The sequence below is a fragment of the Lepus europaeus genome, chromosome 23 (genome assembly GCF_033115175.1).
Source record: "Lepus europaeus isolate LE1 chromosome 23, mLepTim1.pri, whole genome shotgun sequence".
NCBI lineage: Eukaryota > Metazoa > Chordata > Mammalia > Lagomorpha > Leporidae > Lepus > Lepus europaeus.
In genome coordinates, this window is record NC_084849.1 from 3,245,731 (window position 1) to 3,269,153 (window position 23,423).

The following is a 23,423-nucleotide window of genomic DNA, read 5'->3' on the forward strand; positions in this document are numbered from 1 at the left end:
TTCATCTTGGGGACACCAGCTCTACAAATTCGTATTTTCTAGGGAGAAAGCTAGAGGAACTGCGGCAAACAAACATATTTCTGTTTGTATAGATGAAATTTTATGCACTTGCCTAATGAAAAGACTTTGCTTTTCTCCAAAACCATTTTGTCTGTGAATATCTCAGTGCATTGCTTACGAATTCCACATCAGTTTACCGGATATGACTGGATGAAACCGGAAATATCCGGTGTTGTTTTGGCTAACTCAATCCGAAATATTGTGAAAGCCACTGTGTTGGTGTTTTCTGGATATTATCAACGGACTTTAGGTTTTTGAATGTTTTTTATTGGGGAACATTTTACTTTGAGCTTGGATACAGTAATTGGTTCCACAAGGAGACACCAGCTGAACATATTCGTATTTTCTAGGGAGAAAGCTACAGGAACTGCGGCAAACAAACATGATATTTCTGTTTGTCTAGATGACATTTTATGCACTTGCCTAACGAAAAGACTTTGCTATTCTCCAAAACCATTTTTACTGTGATTTTCTCGGTCCATTGGATACGAATTCCACACCAGTTTGTCCGGATATGACTGGATGAAAACAGAAATATCCGGTGGCGGTTTGGCTAACTCAATCCGAAACATTGTGAAAGCCTCTGTGTTTGTGTTTTCTGGATATTATCGATTTACTTTATTATTTTGAATATTTTCATCAGGGAACATTTAATTTTGTACCGTTGAAACACTAATTGGTTCATCATGGGGACACCAGCTCTACACATTCGTATTTTCTAGGGAGAAACCTAGAGGAACTGTGGCAAACAAACATGATATTTCTGTTTCTATAGATGACATTTTATGCACTTGCCTTACGAAAAGACTTTGCTGTTCTCCAAAACTATTTTTACTGTGATTTTCTCGGTCCATTGCATACGAATTCCACACCAGTTTGTCTGGATATGACTGGATGAAAACAGAAATATCCGGTGGTGGTTTGGCTAACTCAATCCGAAATATTGTGAAAGCCTCTGTGTTGGTGTTTTCTGGATATTATCAACGGAATTTATGGTTTTGAATGTTTTTTATTGAGGGACATTTTATTTTGAGCTTGGATACACAAATTGGTTCCACATGGAGACACCAGCTGAACATATTCGTATTTTCTAGGGAGAAAGCTAGAGGAACTGTGGCAAACAAACATGATATTTCTGTTTGTATCGATGACATTTTATGCACTTGCCTTACGAAAAGACTTTGCTGTTCTCCAAAACTATTTTACTGTGATTTTCTCGGTCCATTGCATACGAATTCCACAAAAGTTTGTCCGGATATGACTGGATGAAAACAGAAATATCCGGTTGTGTTTTGGCTAACTCAATCCAAAATATTGTGAAAGCCTCTGTGTTTGTGTTTTCTGGGTATTATCGATGGACTTTATTGTTTTGAATGTTTTTTATCCGGGAACAATTTATTTTGTACCATTGAAACACTAATTAGTTCATAATGGGGACACCAGCTCTTACATTCGTATTTTCTAGGGAGAAAGCTACAGGAACTGCGGCAAACAAACATGATATTTCTGTTTGTATCGATGACATTTTATGCACTTGCCTTACGAAAAGACTTTGCTGATCTCCAAAACTATTTTTACTGTGATTTTCTCGGTCCATTGCATACGAATTCCACAACAGTTTGTCCGGATATGACTGGATGAAAACAGAAATATCCGGTATTGCTTTGGCTAACTCAATCCGAAATATTGTGAAAGCCTCTGTGTTGGTGTTTTCTGGATATTATCAACGGACTTTAGGTTTTTGAATGCTTTTTATTGGGGAACATTTTATTTTGAGCTTGGATACAGTAATTTGTTCCACATGGAGACACCAGCTGAACATATTCATATTTTCTAGGGAGAAAGCTAGAGGAACTGTGGCAAACAAACATGATATTTTTGTTTGTATCGATGACATTTTATGAACTTGCCTAACGAAAAGACTTTGCTATTCTCCAAAACCATTTTTACTGTGATTTTCTCGGTCCATTGAATACGAATTCCACACCAGTTTCTCCGGATATGACTGGATGAAAACAGAAATATCCGGTGGTGGTTTGGCTAACTAAATTCGAGATATTGTGAAAGCCTCTGTGTGTTTTCTGGATATTATCGATGGACTTTATTGTTTTGAATTTTTTATAAGGGAACATTTAATTTTGTACCGTAGAAACAGTAATTGGTTCATCATGGGGACACCAGCTCTACACATTCGTATTTTCTAGGGAGAAAGCTAGAGGAACTGTGACAAAGAAACATGATATTTCTCTTTGTATAGATGACATTATATGCACTTGCATAACGAAAAGACTTTGCTGTTCTCCAAAACAATTTTTACTGTGATTTTCTCGGTCCATTGCATACGAATTCCACACCAGTTTGTCCGGATATGACTGGATGAAACCAGAAATATCCAGTATTGTTTTGGCTAACTCAATCCGAAATATTGTGAAAGCCTCTGTGTTTGTGTTTTCTGGATATTATCGATGGACTTTATTGTTTTGAATGTTTTTATCAGGGAACATTTAATTTTGTACCGTTGAAACTCTAATTGGTTCATCTTGGGGACACCAGCTCTACAAATTCGTATTTTCTAGGGAGAAAGCTAGAGGAACTGCGGCAAACAAACATATTTCTGTTTGTATAGATGACATTTTATGCACTTGCCTAATGAAAAGACTTTGCTTTTCTCCAAAACCCTTGTGTCTGTGAATATCTCAGTGCATTGCTTACGAATTCCACATCAGTTTACCGGATATGACTGGATGAAACCGGAAATATCCGGTGTTGTTTTGGCTAACTCAATCCGAAATATTGTGAAAGCCTCTGTGTTGGTGTTTTCTGGATATTATCAACGGACTTTAGGTTTTTGAATGTTTTTTTATTGGGGAACATTTTACTTTGAGCTTGGATACAGTAATTGGTTCCACAAGGAGACACCAGCTGAACATATTTGTATTTTCTAGGGAGAAAGCTACAGGAACTGCGGCAAACAAACATGATATTTCTGTTTGTATAGATGACATTTTATGCACTTGCCTAACGAAAAGACTTTGCTATTCTCCAAAACCATTTTTACTGTGATTTTCTCGGTCCATTGCATACGAATTCCACACCAGTTTGTCCGGAAATGACTGGATGAAAACAGAAATATCCGGTGGCGGTTTGGCTAACTCAATCCAAAATATTGTGAAAGCCTCTGTGTTTGTGTTTTCTGGGTATTATCGATGGACTTTATTGTTTTGAATGTTTTTTTATCCGGGAACAATTTATTTTGTACCATTGAAACACTAATTAGTTCATAATGGGGACACCAGCTCTTACATTCGTATTTTCTAGGGAGAAAGCTACAGGAACTGCGGCAAACAAACATGATATTTCTGTTTGTATCGATGACATTTTATGCACTTGCCTTACGAAAAGACTTTGCTGTTCTCCAAAACTATTTTTACTGTGATTTTCTCGGTCCATTGCATACGAATTCCACAACAGTTTGTCCGGATATGACTGGATGAAAACAGAAATATCCGGTATTGCTATGGCTAACTCAATCCGAAATATTGTGAAAGCCTCTGTGTTGGTGTTTTCTGGATATTATCAACGGACTTTAGGTTTTTGAATGCTTTTTATTGGGGAACATTTTATTTTGAGCTTGGATACAGTAATTTGTTCCACATGGAGACACCAGCTGAACATATTCATATTTTCTAGGGAGAAAGCTAGAGGAACTGTGGCAAACAAACATGATATTTTTGTTTGTATCGATGACATTTTATGAACTTGCCTAACGAAAAGACTTTGCTATTCTCCAAAACCATTTTTACTGTGATTTTCTCGGTCCATTGAATACGAATTCCACACCAGTTTCTCCGGATATGACTGGATGAAAACAGAAATATCCGGTGGTGGTTTGGCTAACTAAATTCGAGATATTGTGAAAGCCTCTGTGTGTTTTCTGGATATTATCGATGGATTTTATTGTTTTGAATTTTTTATAAGGGAACATTTAATTTTGTACTGTAGAAACAGTAATTGGTTCATCATGGGGACACCAGCTCTACACATTCGTATTTTCTAGGGAGAAAGCTAGAGGAACTGTGACAAAGAAACATGATATTTCTCTTTGTATAGATGACATTATATGCACTTGCATAACGAAAAGACTTTGCTGTTCTCCAAAACCATTTTTACTGTGATTTTCTCGGTCCATTGCATACGAATTCCACACCAGTTTGTCCGGATATGACTGGATGAAACCAGAAATATCCAGTATTGTTTTGGCTAACTCAATCCGAAATATTGTGAAAGCCTCTGTGTTTGTGTTTTCTGGATATTATCGATGGACTTTATTGTTTTGAATGTTTTTATCAGGGAACATTTAATTTTGTACCGTTGAAACTCTAATTGGTTCATCTTGGGGACACCAGCTCTACAAATTCGTATTTTCTAGGGAGAAAGCTAGAGGAACTGCGGCAAACAAACATATTTCTGTTTGTATAGATGAAATTTTATGCACTTGCCTAATGAAAAGACTTTGCTTTTCTCCAAAACCATTGTGTCTGTGAATATCTCAGTGCATTGCTTACGAATTCCACATCAGTTTACCGGATATGACTGGATGAAACCGGAAATATCCGGTGTTGTTTTGGCTAACTCAATCCGAAATATTGTGAAAGCCTCTGTGTTGGTGTTTTCTGGATATTATCAACGGACTTTAGGTTTTTGAATGTTTTTTTATTGGGGAACATTTTACTTTGAGCTTGGATACAGTAATTGGTTCCACAAGGAGACACCAGCTGAACATATTTGTATTTTCTAGGGAGAAAGCTACAGGAACTGCGGCAAACAAACATGATATTTCTGTTTGTATAGATGACATTTTATGCACTTGCCTAACGAAAAGACTTTGCTATTCTCCAAAACCATTTTTACTGTGATTTTCTCGGTCCATTGCATACGAATTCCACACCAGTTTGTCCGGAAATGACTGGATGAAAACAGAAATATCCGGTGGCGGTTTGGCTAACTCAATCCAAAATATTGTGAAAGCCTCTGTGTTTGTGTTTTCTGGGTATTATCGATGGACTTTATTGTTTTGAATGTTTTTTTATCCGGGAACAATTTATTTTGTACCATTGAAACACTAATTAGTTCATAATGGGGACACCAGCTCTTACATTCGTATTTTCTAGGGAGAAAGCTACAGGAACTGCGGCAAACAAACATGATATTTCTGTTTGTATCGATGACATTTTATGCACTTGCCTTACGAAAAGACTTTGCTGTTCTCCAAAACTATTTTTACTGTGATTTTCTCGGTCCATTGCATACGAATTCCACAACAGTTTGTCCGGATATGACTGGATGAAAACAGAAATATCCGGTATTGCTATGGCTAACTCAATCCGAAATATTGTGAAAGCCTCTGTGTTGGTGTTTTCTGGATATTATCAACGGACTTTAGGTTTTTGAATGCTTTTTATTGGGGAACATTTTATTTTGAGCTTGGATACAGTAATTTGTTCCACATGGAGACACCAGCTGAACATATTCATATTTTCTAGGGAGAAAGCTAGAGGAACTGTGGCAAACAAACATGATATTTTTGTTTGTATCGATGACATTTTATGAACTTGCCTAACGAAAAGACTTTGCTATTCTCCAAAACCATTTTTACTGTGATTTTCTCGGTCCATTGAATACGAATTCCACACCAGTTTCTCCGGATATGACTGGATGAAAACAGAAATATCCGGTGGTGGTTTGGCTAACTAAATTCGAGATATTGTGAAAGCCTCTGTGTGTTTTCTGGATATTATCGATGGATTTTATTGTTTTGAATTTTTTATAAGGGAACATTTAATTTTGTACTGTAGAAACAGTAATTGGTTCATCATGGGGACACCAGCTCTACACATTCGTATTTTCTAGGGAGAAAGCTAGAGGAACTGTGACAAAGAAACATGATATTTCTCTTTGTATAGATGACATTATATGCACTTGCATAACGAAAAGACTTTGCTGTTCTCCAAAACCATTTTTACTGTGATTTTCTCGGTCCATTGCATACGAATTCCACACCAGTTTGTCCGGATATGACTGGATGAAACCAGAAATATCCAGTATTGTTTTGGCTAACTCAATCCGAAATATTGTGAAAGCCTCTGTGTTTGTGTTTTCTGGATATTATCGATGGACTTTATTGTTTTGAATGTTTTTATCAGGGAACATTTAATTTTGTACCGTTGAAACTCTAATTGGTTCATCTTGGGGACACCAGCTCTACAAATTCGTATTTTCTAGGGAGAAAGCTAGAGGAACTGCGGCAAACAAACATATTTCTGTTTGTATAGATGAAATTTTATGCACTTGCCTAATGAAAAGACTTTGCTTTTCTCCAAAACCATTGTGTCTGTGAATATCTCAGTGCATTGCTTACGAATTCCACATCAGTTTACCGGATATGACTGGATGAAACCGGAAATATCCGGTGTTGTTTTGGCTAACTCAATCCGAAATATTGTGAAAGCCTCTGTGTTGGTGTTTTCTGGATATTATCAACGGACTTTAGGTTTTTGAATGTTTTTTTATTGGGGAACATTTTACTTTGAGCTTGGATACAGTAATTGGTTCCACAAGGAGACACCAGCTGAACATATTTGTATTTTCTAGGGAGAAAGCTACAGGAACTGTGGCAAACAAACATGATATTTCTGTTTGTATAGATGACATTTTATGCACTTGCCTAACGAAAAGACTTTGCTATTCTCCAAAACCATTTTTACTGTGATTTTCTCGGTCCATTGCATACGAATTCCACACCAGTTTGTCCGGATATGACTGGATGAAAACAGAAATATCCGGTGGCGGTTTGGCTAACTCAATCCGAAATATTGTGAAAGCCTCCGTGTTTGTGTTTTCTGGATATTATCGATGGACTTCATGGTTTTGAATATTTTCATCAGGGAACATTTAATTTTGTACCGTTGAAACACTAATTGGTTCATCATGGGGACACCAGCTCTACACATTCGTATTTTCTAGGGAGAAACCTAGAGGAACTGCGGCAAACAAACATGATATTTCTGTTTGTCTAGATGACATTTTATGCACTTGCCTTACGAAAAGACTTTGCTGTTCTCCAAAACTATTTTTACTGTGATTTTCTCGGTCCATTGCATACGAATTCCACACCAGTTTGTCTGGATATGACTGGATGAAAACAGAAATATCCGGTGGTGGTTTGGCTAACTCAATCCGAAATATTGTGAAAGCCTCTGTGTTGGTGTTTTCTGGATATTATCAACGGAATTTATGGTTTTGAATGTTTTTTATTGGGGGACATTTTATTTTGAGCTTGGATACACAAATTTATTCCACATGGAGACACCAGCTGAACATATTCGTATTTTCTAGGGAGAAAGCTAGAGGAACTGTGGCAAACAAACATGATATTTCTGTTTGTATCGATGAGAGTTTATGCACTTGCCTAAGGAAAAGACTTTGCTTTTCTCCAAAACTATTTTACTGTGATTTTCTCGGTCCATTGCATATGAATTCCACAAAAGTTTGTCCGGATATGACTGGATGAAACCGGAAATATCCAGTATTGTTTAGGCTAACTCAATCCGAAATATTGTGAAAGCCTCTGTGTTGGTGTTTTCTGGATATTCTCAACGGACTTTAGGTTTTTGAATGTTTTTTATTGGGGAACATTTTATTTTGAGCTTGGATACAGTATTTCGTTCCACAAGGAGACACCAGCTGAACATATTCGTATTTTCTAGGGAGAAAGCTAGAGGAACTGTGGCAAACAAACATGATATTTCTGTTTGTATCGATGACATTTTATGCACTTGCCTAACGAAAAACTTTGCTATTCTCCAAAACTATTTTTACTGTGATTTTCTCGGTCCATTGCATACGAATTCCACACCAGTTTTTCCGGATATGACTGCATGAAAACAGAAATATCCGGTTACGTTTTGGCTAACTAAATTCGAAATATTGTGAAAGCATCTGTGTGTTTTCTGGATATTATCGATGGACTTTATTGTTTTGAATGTTTTTATAAGGGAACATTTAATTTTGTACCTTAGAAACACTAATTGGTTCATCATGGGGACACCAGCTCTACACATTTGTGTTTTCTAGGGAGAAAGCTAGAGGAACTGTGACAAAGAAACATGATATTTCCCTTTGTATAGATGACATTTTATGCACTTGCCTGACGAAAAGACTTTGCTGTTCTCCAAAACCATTTTTGCTGTGATTTTCTCGGTCCGTTGCAGATGAATTCCACACCAGTTGTCCAAATATAACTGGATGAAAACAGAAATATCCGGTTGTGTTTTGGCTAACTCAATCCAAAATATTGTGAAAGCCTCTGTGTTTGTGTTTTCTGGGTATTATCGATGGACTTTATTGTTTTGAATGTTTTTTATCCGGGAACAATTTATTTTGTACCATTAAAACACTAATTAGTTCATAATGGGGACACCAGCTCTTACATTCGTATTTTCTAGGGAGAAAGCTACAGGAACTGCGGCAAACAAACATGATATTTCTGTTTCTATCGATGACATTTTATGCACTTGCCTTACGAAAAGACTTTGCTGTTCTCCAAAACTATTTTTACTGTGATTTTCTCGGTCCATTGCATACGAATTCCACAACAGTTTGTCCGGATATGACTGGATGAAAACAGAAATATCCGGTATTGCTTTGGCTAACTCAATCCGAAATATTGTGAAAGCCTCTGTGTTGGTGTTTTCTGGATATTATCAACGGACTTTAGGTTTTTGAATGCTTTTTATTGGGGAACATTTTATTTTGAGCTTGGATACAGTAATTTGTTCCACATGGAGACACCAGCTGAACATATTCGTATTTTCTAGGGAGAAAGCTAGAGGAACTGTGGCAAACAAACATGATATTTTTGTTTGTATCGATGACATTTTATGAACTTGCCTAACGAAAAGACTTTGCTATTCTCCAAAACCATTTTTACTGTGATTTTCTCGGTCCATTGAATACGAATTCCACACCAGTTTCTCCGGATATGACTGGATGAAAACAGAAATATCCGGTGGTGGTTTGGCTAACTAAATTCGAGATATTGTGAAAGCCTCTGTGTGTTTTCTGGATATTATCGATGGACTTTATTGTTTTGAATTTTTTATAAGGGAACATTTAATTTTGTACCGTAGAAACAGTAATTGGTTCATCATGGGGACACCAGCTCTACACATTCGTATTTTCTAGGGAGAAAGCTAGAGGAACTGTGACAAAGAAACATGATATTTCTCTTTGTATAGATGACATTATATGCACTTGCATAACGAAAAGACTTTGCTGTTCTCCAAAACCATTTTTACTGTGATTTGCTCGGTCCGTTGCATACGAATTCCACAACAGTTTGTCGGATATGACTGGATGAAAACAGAAATATCCGGTTGTGTTTTGGCTAACTCAATCCGAAATATTCTGAAAGCCTCTGTGTTTGTGTTTTCTGGATGTTATCAACGGACTTTAGTTTTTTCAATGTTTTTTATCGGGGAACATTTTATTTTGAGCTTGGATACACTAATTGGTTCCACATGGAGACACCAGCTGAACATATTCCTATTTTCTAGTGTAGGACCCCAGAGCAGGTGTCCCACAAATCGACTGCACCCCAGACACACGAGCTCCACACCAATCGATGCAAAGAGCATGAGGGAAGTTTATTTCATTTGCAAATGGGCCATCTCAACAGCACAACAGCACCCTCTAGTGCAGTGCAGAGAGAACGGCCCCGATCATCAGTTTCACAGAGTATTTAAAGCTTAAAACTGCAACATTAGCATATTTAACTGTGTTACAATTTCATTGGATAACTTAAATGAGTACAGAATACAGAAAGAAGTTACATGCTGTACGTGCCTTGCGGTTTTTATCTTTAGCTTGAGCAAGCAGGAGTGCAGGGGTCGTAAAACCTGGTATGTGGGATAACAGGATGTTACTATCAGGGCGGGGGTATGTGGAAACTTGATATGCTAGATGACAGGATATAGGTTGGGTACATTTTCTGTAAACTTCAGCCTTTATAGTTCCTAAAAATGGTTACATATTGCAAGCTCAGTCATCTTATAAAAGTGGTCACATTTCTTGCAAGCTTATTGCAAGCCCAGCCAATTTGTACAAAAGCAGAACAATGGGCGGTTAGTTTGAGCAACTCCATCTTAAACCTGAGCAACTTCGTTTTAAACATGCCTAATTCTTTCATTCCCTCCTCTTGTCTTTGGCAAATTTTAATCTTAAAATTTTAGGGATTACCCTTAACCCCTGTCTTAAAACTTTTTTGAAGGTCTGAAATAAAGGAAGGGAGCAGGTGTTGAGGTGCAAATGCATATAGATGCCTTCTCTTTAGGCCTGTCACACACACACAAGCTCATAACTGACTTCCTGCCTAACATTTTTTCTTAAGAGGAATACCCAAAATTTTTGGGATTATGGATGGAGTTCCGTCTTCTGTAACTTCTTCAAAGCTGGCATGTGGGCGTCGAGGGAGATTTGGGTATTTCCTCTTGCTATCTGTCTTATGGTATGTGACAGTAGCCTTAGAAACACTGTGCTGCTCGGTCCAGGGGGCTGCTCAGGTCGTCCAGTGGGATGGGCTGGAAGCTTTATCTGACGACAATTTGGAGTTTAACAGCTCTTAGTCTGCTAGAGACAAAACGAACAAGGGCATTAAAAACACACAGTCCAAAGAGAAGCAGCAAGATTACAGAAGTTATTGGGCCAAGGAGAGGAAATAGCCAAGATTTCCATGACCAGATGTTAGGCCAGAAATCCCAGCCCTGCTCGGCCTGGCCCTGGAGCTGTTTGGAATTGTCCAGGAAAAGTACAAATTTGGGTTTGTATCTGTCCAGTTGAATTGACCCAGAAACAACATTTTTCCTGGAGCATGGCACAGATACCCCCTGGAGCAGCAGTTAGCATGTTTAATACTTTTTTTAACCTTTTGTGACTTTTACACACCCTTTTTAACTTACTTTAAACATTTTACCATTTTTATTTTAGTTTAGAGTAAACTAGTCATTAGGATAAAGTTATTTTTACAAACCATGTCCTTTTTTATATAAAAAGCTCTTTTTTTAACCCTTTTTACCAATAACACTCTTTTTTTGAACCTTTTTTGCCAAGCACACATTTTTATACTTGAAGTTTTTTATAGAGCCTGGTTGGCTCTTCTTACCTTACCAGAAGACTGAGGTCTCCATGCAGAGTGAAGATGCCTTACAAATTCCTTGTATGATTTAGAGCTCTGGTGAAGGCAATCAGTTCTGTTAGCTGAGCAAAAGTTCCTGGGGGCAGAGCACGTTTCAATAACGTGCCATGCTGTGACTGTTGTATACCCTGAGGAGCAGGTCCTGTCTAACAAAGCTGCTTCCATTTATGAACCAAACTTTATTTGCATTAGTCAGGGGGTTGTCTTTTAGGTCCCTTTTGCTGGCATAGATCAAGTCTATAGGCTCAGTACAGGAGTGGAGGGGACCACTTTCCCTTGGAACTGGCATTAAAGTAACTGGGTTTATGCCTTATTTTTACCTGAGGGTTTTCGAGAAGGAGGACCTGATATTTTAGTATTTTACTATCTTTAGGCACTGAGGCCATCCTTGTGCAACCATGTCTAAGGTTTTAGAAAAGTAGCCCACAGGTTGCTTAACAGGTCCCGGATCCTGAGTTAACCTTCCTAAGGCGACTCCCTGCCTCCCAGTGATGTACAGTTGGGAGGGTTTCTCTGGGCGTGGCAGTCCTAGCACAGGGGCTTTAGCCATAGCATCCTTTAGCTGAGTGAAGGCTGTGGTTTGCTCTTTCCCCCAAAGGAGGGGGCTCTGCTTTGGCTGCCTGTCAAGAGCCTGGTTTAGGAACTGTGCCATTTCCCTGTATCTAGGAACCTGTAACCTGATAGATAAAAGCTGGGACTGCCTAAAGTTTGCAGAAGTAGGAATTTGCTGCTTGGCCCATATCCTCTCTGGGGCTGGTTTTCTCTCCCCAGGGGAGAGGATAAGGGTCAAATAGTTAACACTTTAATGGACTAGCTATGCTTCGTTTTTCTCCAGATACCTAGTAGCTAGTTTTGCTAGGAAGTTAAGACTCTAGACTAGAGTCTCAGACTGGGAAAGGAGACAGACTACAAATTATTTACATTTAATCATTTACATTATGGATTATTGTGCACCCCCCCCCCAAGAGATAGTCCCTTTAAGTCCTCAGTGAGGACCTGTCCAAATAGGTGCAGGACTATCTGAGTTAGCTGTTACTGAAAGCCCTGTTTTTAGGAACTGGCAGGGAGGGCTTTCAGTAAGCTTAATACTATTGGATAGACGTTTAAGGCCTGGCTGGGTGTGTGAGGCCCAGACCTATGCAGGGGGTGCTGGAAGAAAATTGCAAGAGATGCGAATCTCCTTTAAGGGAGGCACCCTGTTGACCTGCATTACCTGGCTGGACTAGGAGAGCTTTAATAGGAGGCTGGTAGAAATAGGCAACTTGCGTTTCACTGACCCTAGGCCATCCCCTCAATAGCAGTGGCTGGAGCTAGAAGCTAGGCAGAGGCTGGGCAGAGCCAAAGGCTTTTTAGCTCGGGGCCACAAGGTCTGCGGTTCTGAACCAGGAGTCCTTCGACACCCAGGGCAGTTCCGTGTCCAGTGGCCATGCTCTTGGCAGAGCTGACAGAAGGCAGTTTCTGTTGTGGCAGCTCCTTGCCCAATGCCCTGGCTCCTTATATCAGCAACAGGTGCTGTTTGGGGTGACTGGCTGAAAACAGAAACTTCCCGTGGTGTTTTGGCTAACTCAATCCGAAATATTGTGAAAGCCACTTTGTTTGTGTTTTCTGGGTATTATCGATGGACTTTATTATTTTGAATGTTTTTTATCAGGGAAAATTTAATTTTGTACCGTAGATACACTAATTGGTTCATCATGGGGACACCAGCTCTACACATTCTTATTTTCTAGGGAGAAAGCTAGAGGAACTGCGACAAAGAAACATGATATTTCTCTTTGTATAGATGACATTATATGCACTTGCATAACGAAAAGACTTTGCTATTCTCCAAAACCATTTTTACTGTGAATTTCTCGGTCCATTGCATACGAATTCCACACCAGTTTGTCCGGATATGACTGGATGAAACCGGAAATATCCGGTTGTGTTTTGGATAACTCAATCAGAAATATTGTGAAAGCCTCTGTGTTGGTGTTTTCTGGATAGTATCAACGGACTTTAGATTTTTCAATGTTTTTTATCGGGGAACATTTTATTTCGAGCTTGGATACACTAATTGGTTCCACATGGAGACAGCAGCTGAACATATTCGTATTTTCTAGGGAGAAAGCTAGAGGAACTGCGGCAAACAAACATGATATTTCTGTTTGTATAGATGACATTATATGCACTTGCCTAACGAAAAGACTTTGCTTTTCTCCAAAACCATTTGTACTGTGAATTTTTCCTTCATTGCATACAAATTCCACACAACTTTATCTGGATATGACTGGATGAAAACAGAAATATCAGGTTGTGTTTTGGCTAACTCAATCCGAAATATTGTGAAAGCCACTGTGTTTGTGTTTTCTGGATATTATCGATGGACTTTATTGTTTTGAATGCTTTTTATCAGGGAACATTTAATTTTGTACCGTTGAAACACTAATTAGTTCATAATGGGGACACCAGCTCTACACATTCGTATTTTCTAGGGAGAAAGGTAGAGGAACTGCGGCAAACAAACTGATATTTCTGTTTGTCTAGATGACATTTTATGCACTTACCTAACGAAAAGACTTTGCTGTTCTCCAAAACTATTTTTACTGTGATTTTCTCGGTCCATTGCATACGAATTCCACACCAGTTTGTCCGGATATGCCTGGATGAAACCGGAAATATATGGTTTTGTTTTGGCTAACTCAATCCCGAATATTGCTACAGCCACTGGTTTTGATTATTCTGGATATTATCAACGGACTGTATTGTTTGGAATGTTTTATTGTTGGGGAACACTTTATTTTGACCTTGGATACAGTAATTAGTTGCATGTGGAGACACCAGCTGAACATATTCGTATTTTCTAGGGAGAAAGCTAGAGGAACTGCGGCAAACAAATATGATATTTCTGTTTGTATAGATGACATTTTATGCACTTGCCTAACGTAAAGACTTTGCTTTTCTCCAAAACGATTTTTACTGTTATTTTCATGGTCCATTGCATACGAATTCCACACCAGTTTGTCCGGATATTACTGGATGAAACCGGAAATATCTGGTTTTGTTTTGGCTAACTCAATCCCAGATATTGTTACCGCCTCTGTGTTTGTGTATTCCAGATATTATCCACAGACTTTATTGTTTTGAATGTTTTTTATCAGGGAACATTTAATTTTCTGCATGGAAACACTAATTGGTTCCACATGGAGACACCAGCTCTACACATTCGTATTTTCTAGGGAGAAAGCTACAGGAACTGCGGCAAACAAACATGATATTTCTGTTTGTATAGATGACATTTGATGCACTTGCCTAATGTAATGACTTTGCTTTTCTCCAAAACCATTTGTACTATGATTTTCTCGGTCCATTGCATACGAATTCCACACCAGTTTGTCCGGATATGACTGGATGAAACCGGAAATATCTGGTTTTGTTTTGGCTAACTCAATCCCAGATATTGTGACCACCACTGTGTTTGTGTATTCCATATATTATCCACAGACTTTATCATTTTGAATGTTTTTTATCAGGGAACATTTAATTTTCTGCTTGGAAACACTAATTCGTTCCACATGGAGACACCAGCTCTACACATTCGTATTTTCTAGGGAGAAAGCTACAGGAACTGCGGCAAACAAACATGGTATTTCTGTTTGTATAGATGACATTTGATGCACTTGCCTAATGTAATGACTTTGCTTTTCTCCAAAACCATTTGTACTATGATTTTCTCGGTCCATTGCATACGAATTCCACACCAGTTTGTCCGGATATGACTGGATGAAACCGGAAATATCTGGTTTTGTTTTGGCTAACTCAATCCCAGATATTGTTACCGCCTCTGTGTTAGTGTATTCCAGATATTATCCACAGACTTTATTGTTTTGAATGTTTTTTATCAGGGAACATTTAATTTTGTAACGTTGAAACACTAATTGCTTCCACATGGAGACACCAGCTCTGCACATTCGTATTTTCTATGGAGAAAGCTACAGGAACTGCGGCAAACAAACATGGTATTTCTGTTTGTATAGATGACATTTGATGCACTTGCCTAATGTAAAGACTTTGCTTTTCTCCAAAACCATTTGTACTATGATTTTCTCGGTCCAATGCATACGAATTCCACAACAGTTTGTCCGGATATGACTGGATGAAAACAGAAATGTCTGGTTTTGTTTTGGCTAACTCAATCCCAGATATTGTTACCGCCTCTGTGCTTGTGTATTCCAGATATTATCCACAGACTTTATTGTTTTGAATGTTTTTTATCAGGGAACATTTAATTTTCTGCTTGGAAACACTAATTGGTTCCACATGGAGACACCAACTCTACACATTCGTATTTTCTAGGGAGAAAGCTACAGGAACTGCGGCATACAAACATGGTATTTCTGTTTGTATAGATGACATTTGATGCACTTGCCTAAAGAAAATGCTTTGCTTTTCTCCAAAACCATTTTAAATGTTATTTTCTGGTCCATTGCATACAAATTCCACACCAGTTTCTCCGGATATGACTGGATGAAACCGGATATATCTGGTTGATTTTTGCCTAACTCAATCCCAGATATTGTTACCGCCTCTGTGTTTGTGTATTCCTGATATTATCCACGGACTTTATTGTTTTGAACGTTTTTTTATCAGGGAACATTTAATTTTCTGCTTGGAAACAGTAATTGGTTCCACATGGAGACACCAGCTCTACACATTCGTATTTTCTAGGGAGAAAGCTAGAGGAACTGCGGCAAACAAACATGATATTTCTGTTTGTACAGATGCCATTTGATGCACTTCCCTAAGGTAAAGACTTTGCTTTTCTTCAAAACCATTTTTACTGTTATTTTCTCGGTCCATTGCATATGAATTCCACACCAGTTTCTCCGGATATGACTGGATGAAACGGGAAATATCCGGTTGATTTTTACCTAACTCAATCCCAGATATTGTTAACGCCTCTGTGTTTGTGTATTCCTGATATTATCCATGGACTTTATTGTTTTGAATGTTTTTTGTTCAGGAAACTTTTAATTTTCTGCTTGGAATCACTGATTGTTTCCACATGGACACACCAGCTCTACACATTCGTATTTTCTAGGGAGAAAGCTAGAGGAACTGCGGCAAACAAACATGATATTTCTGTTTGTATAGATGACATTTGATGCACTTGCCTAACGAAAAGACTTTGCTTTTCTCCAAAACCATTTTTACTGTGATTTTCTCGGTCTATTCATACGAATTCCACACCAGTTTGCCCGGATTTGACTGGATGAAAACAGAAATATCCGGTTTTGTTTTATCTAACTCAATCCCAGATATTGCTACATCCTCTGTGTTTGTTATTTCTGGGTATTATCCACAGACTTTATGGTTTGGAATGTTTTTTATCGGGGAATATTTTACTTTTAGCTTGTATATAGTAATTGGTTCCACATGAGGACACCAGCTCTACATATTCATATTTTCTAGGGAGAAAGCTAGAGGAGCTGCGGCAAACAAACATGATATTTCTGTTTGTATAGATGACATTTGATGCACTTGCCTAAAGAAAAGACTTTGCTTGTCTCCAAAACCATTTCTACTGTGATTTTCTCGGTCCATTGCATACGAATTCCACACCAGTTTGTCCGGATATTACTGGATGAAACCGGAAATATCTGGTTTTGTTTTGGCTAACTCAATCCCAGATATTGTTACCACCTCTGTGTTTGTGTATTCCAGATATTATCCACAGACTTTATTGTTTTGAATGTTTTTTATCAGGGAACATTTAATTTTCTGCTTGGAAACACTAATTGGTTCCACATGGAGACACCAGCTCTACAGATTCGTATTTTCTAAGGAGAAAGCTAGAGGAACTGCGGCAAACAAACATGATATTTCTGTTTGTATAGATGACATTTGATGCACTTGCCTAATGTAATCACTTTGCTTTTCTCCAAAACCATTTGTACTATGATTTTCTCGGTCCATTGCATACGAATTCCACACCAGTTTGTCCGGATATGACTGGATGAAACCGGAAATATCTGGTTTTGTTTTGGCTAACTCAATCCCAGATATTGTTACCGCCACTGTGTTTGTGTATTCCATATATTATCCACAGACTTTATTATTTTGAATGTTTTTTATCAGGGAACATTTAATTTTCTGCTTGGAAACACTAATTGTTTCCACATGGAGACACCAGCTCTACACATTCGTATTTTCTAGTACGAAAGCTACAGGAACTGCGGCAAACAAACATGATCTTTCTGTTTGTATAGATGACATTTGATGCACTTGCCTAAAGAGAAGACTTTGCTTTTCTCCAAAACCATTTTAAATGTTATTTTCTGGTCCATTGTATACAAATTCCACACCAGTTTCTCAGGATATGACTGGATGAAACCGGATATATCTGGGTGATTTTTGCCTAACTCAATCCCAGATATTGTTACCGCCTCTGTGTTTGTGTATCCCTGATATTATCCATGGACTTTATTGTTTTGAACGTTTTTTTTATCAGGGAACATTTAATTTTCTGCTTGGAAACAGTAATTGGTTCCACATGGAGACACCAGCTCTACACATTCGTATTTTCTAGGGAGAAAGCTAGAGGAACTGCGGCAAACAAACATGATATTTCTGTTTGTACAGATGCCATTTGATGCACTTCCCTAAGGTAAAGACTTTGCTTTTCTTCAAAACCATTTTTACTGTTATTTTCTCGGTCCATTGCATATGAATTCCACACCAGTTTCTCCGGATATGACTGGATGAAACCGGATATATCTGGTTGATTTTTGCCTAACTCAATCCCAGATATTGTTAACGCCTCTGTGTTTGTGTATTCCTGATATTATCCATGGACTTTATTGTTTTGAATGTTTTTGTTCAGGAAACATTTAATTTTCTGCTTGGAATCACTGATTGTTTCCACATGGACACACCAGCTCTACACATTCGTATTTTCTAGGGAGAAAGCTAGAGGAACTGCGGCAAACAAACATGATATTTCTGTTTGTATAGATGACATTTTATGCAATTGCCTAACGAAAACACTTTGCTTTTCTCCAAAACCATTTTTACTGTGATTTTCTCGGTCTATTCATACGAATTCCACACCAGTTTGTCCGGATATGACTGGATGAAACCGGAAATGTCTGGTTTTGTTTTGGCTAACTCAATCCCAGATATTGTTACCGCCTCTGTGCTTGTGTATTCCATATATTATCCACAGACTTTATTGTTTTGAATGTTTTTTATCAGGGAACATTTAATTTTCTGCTTGGAAACACTAATTGGTTCCACATGGAGACACCAGCTCTACACATTCGTATTTTCTAGGGAGAAAGCTACAGGAACTGCGGCAAACAAACATGATATTTCTGTTTGTATAGATGACATTTGATGCACTTGCCTAATGTAATGACTTTGCTTTTCTCCAAAACCATTTGTACTATGATTTTCTCGGTCCATTGCATACGAATTCCACACCAGTTTGTCCGGATATGACTGGATGAAACCGGAAATATCTGGTTTTGTTTTGGCTAACTCAATCCCAGATATTGTTACCGCCACTGTGTTTGTGTATTCCATATATTATCCACAGACTTTATTATTTTGAATGTTTTTTATCAGGGAACATTTAATTTTCTGCTTGGAAACACTAATTGTTTCCACATGGAGACACCAGCTCTACACATTCGTATTTTCTAGTACGAAAGCTACAGGAACTGCGGCAAACAAACATGATCTTTCTGTTTGTATAGATGACATTTGATGCACTTGCCTAAAGAGAAGACTTTGCTTTTCTCCAAAACCATTTTAAATGTTATTTTCTGGTCCATTGTATACAAATTCCACACCAGTTTGTCCGGATATGACTGGATGAAACCGGAAATATCTGGTTTTGTTTTGGCTAAATCAATCCCAGATATTGTTACCGCCTCTGTGTTTGTGTATTCCAGATATTATCCACAGACTTTATTATTTTGAATGTTTTTTATCAGGGAACATTTAATTTTCTGCTTGGAAACACTAATTGGTTCCACATGGAGACACCAGCTGTACACATTCGTATTTTCTAGGGAGAAAGGTAGAGGAACTGCGGCAAACAAACTTGATATTTGTGTTTGTATAGATGACATTTGATGCACTTGCCTAATGTAATGACTTTGTTTTTCTCCAAATCCATTTGTACTATGATTTTCTCGGTCCATTTCATAGGAATTCCACACCAGTTTGTCCGGATATGACTGAATGAAAGCGGAAATATCTGGTTTTGTTTTGGCTAACTCAATCCCAGATATTGTTACCGCCTCTGTGTTTGTGAATTCCATATATTATCCACAGACTTTATTGTTTTGAATGTTTTTTTATCAGGGAACATTTAATTTTCTGCTTGGAAACAGTAATTGGTTCCACATGGAGATACCAGCTCTACGCATTCGTATTTTCTAGGGAGAAAGCTAGAGGAACTGCGGCAAACAAACATGATCTTTCTGTTTGTATAGATGACATTTGATGCACTTGCCTAACGTAAAGACTTTGCTTTTCTCCAAAATCATTTTAAATGTTATTTCTCGGTCCATTGCATATGAATTCCACACCAGTTTCTTCGGATATGACTGGATGAAACCGGAAATATCCGGTTGATTTTTACCTAACTCAATCCCAGATATTGTTAACGCCTCTGTGTTTGTGTATTCCTGATATTATCCATGGATTATATTGTTTTGAATGTTTTTGTTCAGGAAACATTTAATTTTCTGCTTGGAATCACTGATTGTTTCCACATGGACACACCAGCTCTACACATTCGTATTTTCTAGGAAGAAAGCTAGAGGAACTGCGGCAAACAAACATGATATTTCTGTTTGTATAGATGACATTTTATGCAATTTCCTAACGAAAACACTTTGCTTTTCTCCAAAACCATTTTTACTGTGATTTTCTCGGTCTATTCATACGAATTCCACACCAGTTTGCCCGGATTTGACTGGATGAAAACAGAAATATCCGGTTTTGTTTTATCTAACTCAATCCCAGATATTGCTACAGCCTCTGTGTTTGTTATTTCTGCGTATTATCCACAGACTTTATGGTTTGGAATGTTTTTTATCGGGGAATATTTTATTTTTAGCTTGTATATAGTAATTGGTTCCACATGAGGACACCTGCTCTATATATTCATATTTTCTAGGGAGAAAGCTAGAGGAGCTGCGACAAACAAACATGATATTTCTGTTTATATAGATGACATTTGATGGACTTGACTAAAGTAAAGACTTTGCTTTTCTCCAAAACCATTTACACTGTTATTTTCACGGTCCATTGCATACGAATTCCACACCAGTTTCTCCGGATATGACTGGATGAAACCGGAAATATCTGGTTTTGTTTTCGCTAACTCAATCCCAGATATTGTTACCGCCTCTGTGTTTGTGTATTCCAGATATTATCCACAGACTTTATTGTTTTGAATGTTTTTTTTTTCATGAAACATTTAATTTTCTTCTTGGAAACACTGATTGGTTCCACATGGAAAAACCAGCTCTACACATTCGTATTTTCTAGGGAGAAAGCTTGAGGAACTGCAGCAAACAATTATGATAATTCTGTAGGTAGAAATGACATTTTATGCACTTGCCTAACGAAAAGACTTTGCTTTTCTCCAAAACCATTTCTACTGTGATTTTCTCGGTCCATTGCATACAAATTCCACACCCGTTTGTCCGGATATCACTGGATGAAACCGGAAATATCTGGTTTTGTTTTGGCTAACTCAACCCAGATATTGTTACCGCCTTTGTGTTTGTGTATTCCTGATATTATCCACGGACTTTATTGTTTTGAATGTTTTTTATCAGGGAACATTTAATTTTCTGCTTGGAATCACCAATTGTTTCCACATGGAGACACCAGTTCTACACATTCGTATTTTCTAGGGAGAAAGCTAGAGGAACTGTGGCAAAGAAACATGATCTTTCTGTTTATATAGATGACATTTTATGCACTTGCCTAACGAAAAGACTTTGCTTTTCTCCAAAACCATTTCTACTGTGATTTTCTCGGTCCACTGCATACGAATTCCACAGCAGTTTGTCCGGATATGCCTGTAGGAAACCAGAAATATCCGGTTGTGTTTTGGGTAACTCAATCTGAATTATTGCTGCAGACTCTGTGTTTGTGTTTTCTGGATATTATCGATCGACTTATTGTTTTGAATGCTTTATCAGGGAACATTTAATTTTTTTGCTTGGAAACACTAATTCTTTCCACATGGAGACAGCAGCTCTACAACTTCGTATTTTCTAGGGAGAAAGCTAGAGGAACTGCGGCAAACAAACATGATATATCTGTTTGTATAGATGACATTTTATGCAATTGGCTAATGAAAAGACTTTACTTTTCTCAAAAACCATTTCTACGGTGATTTTCTCGGTCCATTGCATATGAATTCCAACTCCAGTTTGTCCGGATATGACTGCATGAAACCGGATATATCTGGTTTTGTTTTCGCTAACTCAATCCCAGATATTGTTACCGCCTCTGTGTTGTGTATTCCAGATATTATCCACAGACTTTATTGTTTTGAATGTTTTTTATCAGGGAACATTTAATTTTCTGCATGGAAACACTAATTGGTTCATCATGGGGAAACCAGCTCTACACATTCGTATTTTCTAGGGAGAAAGCTAGAGGAACTGCGGCAAACAAACATGATATTTCTGTTTGTATAGATGACATTTTATGCACTTGCCTAACGAAGACTTTCCTTTTCACCAAAACCATTTCTACTCTGATTTTCTCGGTCCATTGCATACGAATTCCACACCAGTTTCTCCGGATATGGCTGGATGAAACCGGAAATATCCGGTTCATTTGTGCCTAACTCAATCCCAGATATTGTTACCGCCTCTGTGTTTGTGTATTCCTGATATTATCCACGGACTTTATTGTTTTGAATGTTTTTTATCAGGGAACATTTAATTTTCTGCTTGGAATCACTAATTGTTTCCACATGGAGACACCAGTTCTACACATTCGTATTTTCTAGGGAGAAAGCTAGAGGAACTGTGGCAAACAAAAATGATATTTCTGTTTATATAAATGACATTTTATGCACTTGCCTAACGAAAAGACTTTGCTTTTCTCCAAAACCATTTCCACTGTGATTTTCTCGGTCCACAGCATACGAATTCCACAGCAGTTTGTGCGGATATGCCTGTAGGAAACCAGAAATATCCGGTTGTGTTTTTGGTAACTCAATCTGAATTATTGCTACAGACTCTGTGTTTGTGTTTTCTGGATATTATCGATGGACTTATTGTTTTGAATGCTTTATCAGGGAACATTTAATTTTTTTTGCTTGGAAACACTAATTCTTTCCACATGGAGACAGCAGCTCTACAACTTCGTATTTTCTAGGGAGAAAGCTAGAGGAACTGCGGCAAACAAACATGATATTTCTGTTTGTATAGATGACATTTTATGCAATTGGCTAATGAAAAGACTTTACTTTTCTCAAAAACCATTTCTACGGTGATTTTCTCGGTCCATTGCATATGAATTCCAACTCCAGTTTGTCCGGATATGACTGCATGAAACCGGATATATCTGGTTTTGTTTTCGCTAACTCAATCCCAGATATTGTTACCGCCTCTGTGTTTGTGTATTCCAGATATTATCCACAGACTTTATTGTTTTGAATGTTTTTTATCAGGGAACATTTAATTTTCTGCATGGAAACACTAATTGGTTCATCATGGGGAAACCAGCTCTACACATTCGTATATTCTAGGGAGAAAGCTAGAGGAACTGCGGCAAACAAACATGATATTTCTGTTTGTATAGATGACATTTGATGCACTTGCCTAACGAAAAGACTTTGCTTTTCTCCAAAACCATTTTTACTGTTATTTTCTCAGTCCATTGCATACAAATTCCACACCCGTTTGTCCGGATATCACTGGATGAAACCGGAAATATCTGGTTTTGTTTGGGCTAACTCAATCCCAGATATTGTTACCGCCTCTGTGTTTGTGTATTCCTGATATTATCCACGGACTTTATTGTTTTGAATGTTTTTTATCAGGGAACATTTAATTTTCTGCTTGGAATCACTAATTGTTTCCACATGGAG